Source organism: Lygodium microphyllum, chromosome 15, assembly GCF_053477565.2.
Source record: "Lygodium microphyllum isolate KBCC chromosome 15, Lygodium_microphyllum_v1.1.10, whole genome shotgun sequence".
Taxonomy (NCBI): domain Eukaryota; kingdom Viridiplantae; phylum Streptophyta; class Polypodiopsida; order Schizaeales; family Lygodiaceae; genus Lygodium; species Lygodium microphyllum.
The window spans coordinates 97,307,281-97,315,468 of NC_141149.1; the positions used below are offsets into that span (position 1 = coordinate 97,307,281).

Consider the following 8,188-nt stretch of genomic DNA (forward strand, 5'->3'; position numbering starts at 1 on the left):
TGCCATGCTTCATGATGATCGTCCTCGTTCATTATTATGGTCATCCTCGTTTGTTATTCCATTGATGAGCGTCTATATTCCAGCTGATGATACATTGTTTCGGTTATATTCTTTCCAGCTGATGAGGGTCTATATTCTCGTGTGAAGGTTTAGTACTAAGCCCCAGCCTTGCAAATACGATCCAAAGCAGGAATGTGCCCTAGCTCTCTTTACAGCAATTTTCACTACAGTTGCATTTATATTGGGAGCTTTGACGTCCATAATGTCAGGATTTTTGGGCATGATGATCGCAACATATGCGAATGCTTGCATAACTTTGGAAGCCAGAAAAGGGATAGGCAAAGTATTCAAAATCGCCTTCTAATCAAGTTTGGTGATGGATTTCTTACTTACTGCTAATGGCCTCATAGTTTTATACATCACTATAAAACTGTTCCAGCTTTATTGCAAGGATGATTGGGAGGGCCTTTTTGAGGCCATCACTGGCTATGGGATTGGATGCTCATTCGTGGCTCTATTTGAAAGGGTTGGAGGTGGAATCTATACCAAAACTATGGATGTTGGAGCAGATCTTGTTGGAAAAGTAGAAAGGAATATCCCAGAGGACGATCCGCGAAATCCAGCGATCATTGCTGACAATATGGGTGATAATGTGGGAGATATTGTTGGAATGGGTTCAGATTTATTTGGCTCCTTTGCTGAAGCTTCTTGCGCAGCTCTTGTTGTGGCTTCCATGTCATCATTTGGCACAAATCATGACTTCACTGCTATGTGCTTCCCTCTACTCATTAGCTCTATGGGCATTGTGGCATGCCTCATCACAACCTTGTTCGCAACTGATGTGTTCGAGATCTCAAATCTAAGGGATATTAAATCTACACTGAAGAGACAGCTGCTGATATCCACCATCTTAATGACATTCGGTGCAGCTTTTGTTTGTTTGTTGGCACTACCATCCACGTTTTACATATATGATCCTAACGGTGGTGCAAAGATGGTTCAAAGCTGGAAACTATTTTTTTGTGTTGGAGTAGGGTTTTGGGTAGGGTTGGTAATTGGCTACATTACAGAGTATTTCACCAGCAATACATACAAACCAATCCAGGATGTTGCTGATTCTTGCAGGACAGGAGCTGCTACTACCAATGTCATATTTGGTTTGGCACTTGGCTACAAGTCTGTAATTGTTCCAATATTTGCTATTGTTGTTGCCATCTATGTCAGCCATACCCTAGCAGCCATGTACAGGATCACAGTTGCAGCTCTTGAAATTCTTTGTACCATTGCCACCTATCTAGCCATAGATGCATATGGTCCCATAAGTGATAATACTGGTATCGCAACTGGTCTCTGGATGACCATGATACTTCTTACACATCTCTCCACAAGAAGCGCAGCCGCAGTATAGACTATGAGGCCGCGAAGGCTTTCAAGATGGACAGATTCCTCAACCATAGGACTTCTTCAAAGTCCAGCTTGCGGCATCAACAACCCCCAGTTGACAGCACTTTGGGGGAGCGCTTTCTCAGATTGGTCTCCGTGATCTGCACTTTGGGGGAGCGCTTTCTTAGATTAGAAGAGATGAAACTTCAGATCCAGAGAGAGTCTGAGCGATTTCGTGATGATCTGGAGGCCAGGCATACAACGATGTTCCTAGAGTCCCAGAAGCAGATTGCTAAGATGTTTGCTTGGGCTCTGAGAAGCAGTAAGAAAACTGATGAGCTCTTGCTGATGATTGTCGGTATTTTGTTCATCATTTGATTATTCTAAATGTTTCTTTCTTCCAGCTGATTTTTGGCTCTTCATGCTACGTTTCATATCATTTCATCTATATTACAGCTAATGCGTTGAAATTATTCCACGCTTTGTTTATAAGAAATGTTTCGAGCTGATGGGATGATATTTCATTTCATTATTATTCCAATTGTTGATATGTTCCAGCTGATGTTTCATTATTATTCCAGCTGTTGAGTTGTTCTAGCTGATGTTTCATTGATTCCAGTTGTTGTTTGTCTATTTTCAGTTGATTCATCTATTCAAGCTTATGTTTATTCTACTTGATGTTTTATCTATTCTAGCTAAGGAGCTAATGTTGCAGCTAATGTGCGCTCACTTGATGCACTTCTGGGATTCCACTTCCGGTGTCTCGTGTCTCTCTTCTCTTCTCTCTTCCTCCGTTCCTCGTCTCCCTCGCGCACTGTTCAACAGGAAGTCTGTAAGATGCTTCAAACCAGAAGGAGAAGTTGGTGAGCCCATAAAAGTATGAACAATGAATTCCTTGTTTTCACCTGCTCAATTTACTATCAGATGGTGTAAAGAACAGGGCAAAAAAGGTATGCGTGTTTTGATGTTTTACAAATGCGTGTTTTGATGTTTTACAAATGTCTCTTATATTTCTAAACTTTGGTTTATTATGTTTACATAAAGGCAACAAAATCACAAATGATGGTACAAGAGATAATGGAACAATGAAAGCTAAGGAGGTCATTGGCCCTAATGTCTCTTCAAATCACGATACAGGTATATGTCTTTATTTCTACTAAACTTTGAAAATTAAAATTTGTACATATTTTACATCTTGCTTTATTAGGTGATTCATTTTGAGATTAACTAGCTTTAATTAATCTCTTTGTCTAATTTAAAATGTTCATAGTTATTTATATTTTTAAACTTTGAGTAATTGTGTGTATATATATAAATATAGATTAAAGAACAACAAAAGGTGGGAAAAGAGGTAATGTAAGAAAGGGAGATCAGGAGGTTACTTGCAATAATGTTTCTTCAAGTCAAGATGCAAGTACCAACTTTAAGGATCAAAAACTTGTACAAATTTGGTGACCCAAATTGATACAAAATATCTAATTACTTTCTTTTGTGTTATTGAAAATTTTCATAATCTTGTATTATCATGAACTTTGGTTAACTCTATGTATATATAGGTAAACAAGTTACTAAAGATGACACGAGACAATGCAAGAAAGGAAGACATTGAGATTGCTTGCCTTAACACTTCTTCAAGCCAAGAATCAAGTATTACCAGCTTTCTTATGTTGATAATGAGTCATTTTTTGAAATGGTTATACTAACTAATGATATTTGATCACTTGAGTATCAATAGGAGTGATACGCATACCATCATATGATGATATCTATCGGCCACCCATGTTGAAATTTAGAGAAGAGGGTAGACAAACATTTATTACTTTGCAACATATTGGAGATTTAAGGGATAAAACAATCAAGACACACATGTTGCTTAATTAGTTTTTAGTTCTATGCTCCTTTAAAATTATTTTCATTTTTCTTTTGGTTGCTAGAAGTAGATGTTGACGTTTTAATTTGTTTAATCTATTTTGATCATTAGATGTATGTTATTGATCCTTACTTAGAAATGATGACATTCTCTATATAATTTTCTAGTTAAAAATTTATTGTGCAATTTCTTGTTTGATTTTAGCATGTCTAAGAGGAAGGGCAAAGTAGATAAAGTGATAAGGAAAAAAGAGAATTTCCACGGAATTCCCTAGTTGAAAGTACATATAAGTAGGGAATGTAAAAAAATGGAAAAATGAGAGATTTCCTAGTGAGAGTACCTAGGGAATCACCTCTAGAAAAAATTTCCTATATATGAAATATTTCCTATATAGGAATTATTCCCTACATAGAAAATTTTGTATTATCCTATGTAGGAAATATTTCCTACATAGGAAAGGTCTTATGTGATTCCCTACTTGCTCTCACTAGGAAATGTCCCATTTTCCCTAGTTTTTACTTTCCCCACTTATATGTATTTTCAACTAGGGAATTCCATGGGGAATTCTCTTTTTTTCCTATATGGGGATCGATTGAAAGTTCCTTGTGTCATCCTCTATGACTTGATGGGGCATTTCATGAGGGCTACTATCATGGTCGTCAGTCTCTACTCTTCTTGAAGACTCTGCCTCCTCGCGTCGACGTTTTGCAGCCTCTCGACGTCCGGGAGGGAGCATCTGAGGATGTGGCACCGCATCCTGCTCAACCAAAAAAGGGAGTTTCATGTACGTTGATATATAATTCCCGTAACATAGACATGCAATCTTAGTGGTAAAAAAAAAACAATGAATACCGGTGATTTTTCTCGGTCCCATTCTCCATACAAGCTGAGGTGTGACATTGCAATTAGACGTGCTCGAAAAATACACCCTCGACAACGATCACACATGCATTTAATTTTTTCTCGTAGCCATGCATCTCGATTATGAAGACGCAATGTTTCATCCTCACTTGAGGATGTGCTCATTGACTCATCAGCTTGCATTGCACTAGGTGATGACGACGTCGACATGATAAACCTAATTCATGACAACATCAAAATATTTGTCATTCATATGTTTACATAAGATCTCAATTTTAAATACACAAAAATCATCATAAATACATTAAAACTTATGATAAGAATTCACTATCAAGACTTATCTTAAAAACAAAAAATTATGATAAAGCCCAAATGTGTGTCTATATCCGCGTTTACCTACGCGTCTATATTGGCATCTATTTCCGCGTCTATCTTCGCGTCTATACTCGTGTCTATCTGAACAATAGACACACATATACATGGAAAATAGATGCACACGTCAAAATTCAAACCATACTTAAATCATTTCTTTTCAAACTACGCCTTTCCTTTCCTGCGTTTTTTGCGGTTCTGAAGCTTGAGTTTAGCCAACATGCACTCTCTTCATGCCTCACCTAGTCTCTTCATGCCTCACCTCCTCATGAATCACCTCTTCTTTCATTTCAAACACACAAGACGGGAAAAAGGAAAGCCAAGGAGAGGAAGAAAGAGAGAACAAGAAATAGGAGAACAAGAAGAAGCAGCAAGCAAGCAAGCAAGCATCAAGGGAGGGTAACTTACCAAGGAGAGGAAGAAAGAGAAGGAAGAAGCGCCACCACCCGCCACACCAAACACCCAAGGTGAGTCTCTCTCTCTCTCTCTCTCTCTCTCTCTCTCTCTTTGTTTCTCTCTTCCTCTCTCTGCTCTATCTGTGTATTTAGAATTTGTGATTCCATTATGTATTGCATTTTGTAAATCATCAATGGTGGTCAACCACCTAAAATCGTCCGACCGAGCGCGTCTAATAGCGTGTCTACATCTCAATGTAGACGCAGACATAGACACGAAATTTTTTTCCTCTCAGAGCATCTGAGAGCGCGTCTTAGTGCGCGTGTGTTGGTACGTATGCTCTGCAGCGTACACGCGATGATACACGCGTTGCACAGAAGGTTGACCTGCAGTCTACACGCGATTATACATGCGCATTGACCTGGAATGTGCGTCTGACAGCGCGTCTGTGCTGCATCTTAGATGCACAGATAGACGCGCTAGACATAAGGTTCACTCTAGCATCTGAGGGTGCTTCTAACCTGCAACTTAGACGTGGGGATACACGCGCCAGGTCTCCCAGTTCTGATAGTAAACAATATATTTTTGCAATGATGAATGTGACCAATCCCATGTTTGTGTTTATCAGTTTTCTTGTTTAAGAGAAGCATTAGCACTTAAGTGTTATGCTCAATGTCTAAAGAAAGCTCTTTGAAAATATAGGTAATATATGATTTTTTGTATGCAAATAAATTTGTCTTTTTCCTGTGTTTTTTTTGCAGATGTTGTATCCTGGTTCATCTAGCAATGACCCAGATGTGGATCGCATGAATGATACATTGGCCTTCTTTGGTAGGGGGATCAATGCATTTTTTGGAGGTTTTCCTAGTAGGGAAGACTTCATGGGAGAGATGACCAGACACCTTGGCCGCTCTCCCACAGCAGACGAGGTATTCAGTGTCATGTCTGGGACGTCTCTGGCGTCTTTTCCTGGTACTACTTCCCAGACTCCACATGCAGGTACTCCATATGCAGATACTCCATATGCAGGTACTCCACGTGCTCCACGTGCATCGGTTGAAGCACAAGCATCTGCAGAAGCAGGTTCGTGCATCCAGCGAGGCAGAGGGTAGTCGACAGAGAGGGAGGAGGGAGAGTCGAGGGGGAGGACGAGGCTTGTGTGGGGGTTGCCTAGGAGGTGGCCAGCGATCACCCTCACCAGTAGATCACGTAGAGGAGGTTGTACACCAGTACTATAGAGTTACAGATACCGGTGGCATCTTTCATGATGATGAGGGAAGGAATGTAATGGCGTACATGAGGAGCTCGTGCATGCGACGTATAAAGATTGTTTCATTGCCTTTAAAAGTCAGAAAAGCGGCTTCTGGAAGGAGGTGTTGAGGGCAGTCCATAGGAAATACCCAAATCCTGAGGGTCAGTGATTCTCGGATGATTGGGGACGTACAAAAGTGAGGGATATGCTTCACAACAAAAGATCCCACCTCATGACACGGGCCAGGGACTCACTACAGAGGCTGGAGGAGGGGCGTGGAGCCTATAGCCAACCACCTATGTGCCACTGCATCGAGTGGAAGAAAGCCAAGAATAAAGCAGCTGAGAAAGTGAAGAGTCGCCACCACGCAGAGGCGTGACGGATCCAAATGGAAACCATGGGATCGTCGCATTATGGATTGGGCGGCAGAGAGTCGTGGGATGCAGAGTTTGTAAGTATATTTTGATTTCTAGTTTTTTTTAAATTTATATTTCTTTCAATTCTTTATATATTTTAGTCTAATATATTGTGACTCATAATTGTTTGTATATCTCTAAATGTTTTGCAGACTACCATCGTTGGTAGGACACCTACTCCTAGAGAGGTAGGTTACCATTGAGGCCATAACCGCACAGCGACATGGCTTCACTTTTATGAGGAGGGTCTCATCACTGAGGACCAATATAACCAGGCCATGAGGATTCGACAGCCAGAGGAGGTATGTTTTTCTTACTTTCCTATTAAAAGTATAGCTAATTATAACTTTTTCTCCACCTTGTCTATGTAAGCAACCCTGATCTTTTGTGTGTGTAGGCGAACCCGGATGTGGAGCATAGCGAGGAGAGGGATAGCGACGCTAGTAGCCATGGTGGTACTAGCGAAGATTTTTCCTCTTCAAATTTGTAGAGGAGCACCATACCTCCTCATGAGGCCTTCTTTTCTTGTATATGTATGATATCTCTTTGAGCATATTGCTTGCGGCCACGCTTTAGGTCGCAAGCACTTAAACTTCCCTTGTAAATGCTTTTGATATATAATGAATACATGGACTTTTATTTTCAATTCTCGTGCCCGTAAGATACATTGTCTTTTTCCCAAATACACAATCTGATGTATGGGAGGGGAAAAAAAAGACCAGAGAGCATGTGGTTGAAAAGCAACCACATGCTCTCTGGTTTTTTTTTATAGTTCTGTTTTGCACGTATATCAACGCGTCTAAATTGCAGATAATTTGCGTTTATACGCGCATCTATAATGCATACTACACGCGCTCCATAATTCAAATTTAAAAAAGAAATGAAATATCTTTTTTAAAAAAATGACATTTTTTGTTTTCTGTTCGCGTCTATCAGTGCTTGTAAAAGCGCGTCTACCAATGTGTCTATATGCGCGTGTATATGTGCGTCTATTGCGCGTCTATTTGTGCATGTAAATTTGTTGATACATGTGATTATAGATGTGAAATGGTAGACACGCAAATAGACGGGCGGATAGACGTGCCCGAAAGAATTTCTTTATATTCAAAAATCACGTCTAAATGTGCGTCTATGAGGCCTTTATTCAGGCACAACCCCAGGTACAGGTTCCTAATTCGCCTCCTACATCAAGTACTGCTGTGATCCAGGAGAAGAAGTTCCTTCTCAAGCAGATTAAGCCACCTGAGTTTGACGGGAGAGGCAGATTCGTCCAGGCTGATGCTGAAATTTGGATTGAATCCATGGAGGATTATTTCGAAGCAGCCGGTACTGCACCCGCCAATCAGGCTATGCTCGCCAAGTTAAAGCTCACCGGCGAAGCCAAACTTTGGTGGAAGCAATGGTGTAGGGATCAAGGGATTGTAGAGGGATCCGTTACCTGGGAAAAGCTGAAGAAAGCCGTGCAGGGTAGATACTTGCCACTTGCATATCACACACAGAAAATGAATGAGTTCTATGAGCTAAAACAGCTAGGACTCACTCTTGTCGCATACTACTCTAAATCCGTCTCACTTTTAAAGTATGCACCACAGATGGACATGACACAACAAGTGTCCAAATTTTGTGCGGGTTTAAATC

The 8,188-nt window shown here is 40.4% G+C and overlaps 1 pseudogene; it reads left to right on the forward strand.

The window, feature by feature from the left end:
- The first annotated feature begins 376 nt into the window (after positions 1-376).
- LOC148024802 (pyrophosphate-energized vacuolar membrane proton pump 1 pseudogene) lies at positions 377-1,408 on the forward strand (annotated as a pseudogene).
- Positions 1,409-8,188: the final 6,780 nt, after the last annotated feature.